The following is a 3481-nucleotide window of genomic DNA, read 5'->3' on the forward strand; positions in this document are numbered from 1 at the left end:
GTTTGGCTTACAATGACTATGTTTGTTATGTTATTTAAGCTGCAGACGTAAATTAGAATAAGTAACCATTGATGGTTTCACACCTGGTCAGGATTATTGCCTATTAGAATGGATGTTGAAGGCTACCATGGACTAAAAGTAATGGCAACTTGTAAACCTTTTTCTGGAACAACATGCTTTCTCAAGTGTTTCTTTTTCTTTTTTTTAATGCATGCCTATCCAGACTTTTCAGATGTTGATTGTTCATCTATGACTCGTTGAGAATCATATACTATGCATTTTGGCATATCTCTCGACCAGGCTTGATCCCTTTTGGTCTACTAACTATCACAAGTGGTTCGTTGACAGAGTTTCCAGCAATCTCACACTCAGGTTAGCTGTTGGATGTGATGGATAGGAATTTCTCGAAAAGGGTGCCCTTACTGAATGGCTGTGCAAATTTTGACCAATGAAATATTAAACATAATAATTGTGATATTTCTGTAAATGTAGCATTGCTTTTGTTTATTCTTCCAAGACATGGACTAACCAGTTCCATCCAAGATTGGAGGGACTGCAAATTCTCCCCTAGAATTCAGTTGGACATCTTGAATCTGATGTCGATGATATTGAAGTTCCTCCCCGCCTATAAAGTTGGTCTTTAAGTATGTACTGTCTATTTTTAAACACTTATGTTCATATCATATACCTTTTTTTATGTAGTGCATTTGTTTTAGATGGATGACACATCAATAGGTAAAGGACAGCAGTATGAACCAGCTACAAAGGCCGTGTTGGGTGCAGTCACAATGGCTCCCACTACTGACAAGCAAGCCAAAAAACTGCTGTCCAGTATCACCGCATTACAAGAAAGTGGTGGCTTATCATTTCACTGGGTCCTTCAAGGGGATGAGGCCATGGATAAATCCTACAAAGACCATCCATTCTATCCAGGAGGTTACCTGTTCTTTGCACCAGATACACCTCATCTTCTGAAAGCCATGAAAACAGTTCTGTGCAACCATAGATTTCAGCTTCCAGACAGTTTGGTGCAGAACAAACACTTGCCAAACAACATGGTGAGCAACATGCAAAGTATATTATGTGTTCTCATCAGTCACCTTCATTTTTGTTTTCTGTGCAAAGGTGACTCTCTGGCCTATCCAAAAGGTCATTGAGAAAGACGAGCACTCCGCTGAGAAGTTGGTGCCTGGCCTTACTTCAAGTTCTATTTCAACAAAACAGAGCTTTGAGGAGATGAAGGTATGGAAGTCCATAATAAATGGAGTTAGCAAAATTTAAGATGTGGCCCTTGTATTATTTATGGTCCTATTTAGTTGAATAATTGAAGTCTAAGAAATCCATTCAGCAGTTGCTATCAGCATTTTGAGACAATAACGTTTTCACAAATGCCTTTAGCTTTACTGTAGATCGCCCCTGCATGCAAGGTCTTCTCAAAGTCGATGTCCTCTGCTATCAGACTGCTAATAGCTTGTGACCTGCTGCCCACAGCATGGCCCATTGAATTGACTGGTTTGACCTAATGACATCTTGCCATACTTGATATGGTAAGCCGGACTATCATAAGTAGAAACCAAACCTTAAAGTCTCTATGTAATGAAAAATACATGTTCCCCATTTTAATCCTGTGTTAATTGTTCATTTACCTCGGCGTATTTTTACATCGAAATCTGATCAAAATCCCTGTCTTTTCTCTTCCTATAAAAAGTTTAAAATGTGTGATGCCTCATCCTGCACTCGGGGGCGTTTTCAAAAATTCATCCAATCAAAGGACTTTGGCCACTAGCTAGCCAATCGTTTGTGGATCGAATCAATATGTGTTCTTTGATTGAAGTAGCTTTTTCCCCTCTTGGATCAACTTGCTGTGCAGTGGTTGTATTTTAAGGAGAAGCCGTGGGTGAGCCACTTTATCCCCACCTGGACATTTGAGAGGCTCAACCGGTTTCTGCAAAACAATCAACTCTCCTTGCCAGCTAATCACCAGCCTCCTCCCCAGCATACACCCCCGTCAGCCAGCCTCCAGTGTGTTTCCCAGTCTGCTAATCACCAGAATTGAGGCGTGGGTCTCGGAGACAGCAATCTGGGTGGTCCAGTGGTCCAGTGGGCGTTGTGACAGTTTCGGTGTCGAAGGTCCAAGTCTGCTCCCTTGTCGGGTGTCCAGCCGACCACTGCCCCACTTGTCCTGTCGGCGGTCCGGTCCAGTCACGTCCTGTTCCGGCTGGGTCGTCTCCGCTGCCACGTCTAGTCCCGCCTGGGCTTCAGCCACGCCCTGTTCCGCCTGCGTTTCAGCCATGCCTTGTTCCACTTCCTGCTGGGCCGCAGTCCCAAGACCTTGTCCCTGTCCCTGCTGGGCTGCAGTCCCAAGACCCTGTCCCTGTCCCTGCTGGGCTACAGTCCCAAGACCCTGTCCCTGTCCCTGTTGGATCGCAGGGACAGGGACAGAGTTTCCCGGCTCTGTCTCTGTCCCCAGGCCAAGTTTCCTGGCTCTGTCTCTGTCCCCGGGCCGTCCGCCCTATTTTCCCGGCTGCTTCTGCCTTTCCCCCAATTCAGCGGTTCTGTGCCCGCTTCTCTGCCCCACCCTGATTTGTTCCACCTGTGTCTAATCACCGTTGTGTATTTAAGCCTGTGTGTTCCCCTTTGTCTTTGTCAGTTCATCATCGTTTTTCATGTGTTGTGTGTCACTTGTGAGGGAGTTCTTCCCAGTGTTTTTTGCATTTCAAATTTATTCCGTTGGATTCTTTGTGAAACTGCATGCCGGACCAGCTGCTTTTTGTTCCCAGTAAGTTGATTAAATCATTGAACTCTGTCTGCTGCCTCCTCCTCCTCTGCGTTTGGGTCCACCACCTTTAACCAAAACCTGACACAGTGAACATTCACCAGATGACGATACGAAACGAGTGGCGGAGTTTTGCCGGAGGGTGAGTGGGGGGACTTTAAGTAGTATTCTTACAGTAGATTCCATTATTCACATATTGACTTTTTTTTACATTTTATATTGATGGGTCTCAATGTGGGGTACAAAATTATAAAACACTCCCGGGTCATAACGTTCCTGCTTTATAATATGGAAAAGATCTCACGTAAGGTTCGGCATTACATTTCCAGTTCCTCGTCACATGGACAAAAACATCATCCAGGTCTGTGAAAAATGGGGTTGTAAGCCACTGGAGGCCAAGCCATACTTGTGTACAGATGACAACTTCCATTATGTTGGTGCTGACAGGTTCCCTGATGTTCCCATCTCTAATGCATCAACATCTGCAGGATATCCCAGCATCATTAGTGCCACCAAACCCCAACTGGGTGTCGAACCTTGTGCACACTCGTTCTCTTGACATATCCTTCTTTCTCACTTGGCGTGTGTCAACTGATGCAAATGATGCTGCACCCACAGCTGAGGCAAGTCTGAGGCTGATAACACAAACCCAGTTTGAAAAGTGTGGCACTAATGATGGTACAGTGACCACGTCAGAATAAAAAA

General features: G+C 44.8%; 1 long non-coding RNA gene across 1 annotated transcript; it reads left to right on the plus strand.

The window, feature by feature from the left end:
- The first annotated feature begins 1969 nt into the window (after positions 1-1969).
- On the plus strand, positions 1970-2806 carry LOC119499885. Its single transcript, XR_005209473.1, has 2 exons — positions 1970-2059; positions 2263-2806. It is a non-coding gene; the product is annotated as an uncharacterized LOC119499885 (long non-coding RNA).
- The last annotated feature ends 675 nt before the right edge of the window (positions 2807-3481 follow it).

This window comes from Sebastes umbrosus, chromosome 13 (assembly GCF_015220745.1).
Source record: "Sebastes umbrosus isolate fSebUmb1 chromosome 13, fSebUmb1.pri, whole genome shotgun sequence".
In the NCBI taxonomy this organism is placed as follows: domain Eukaryota; kingdom Metazoa; phylum Chordata; class Actinopteri; order Perciformes; family Sebastidae; genus Sebastes; species Sebastes umbrosus.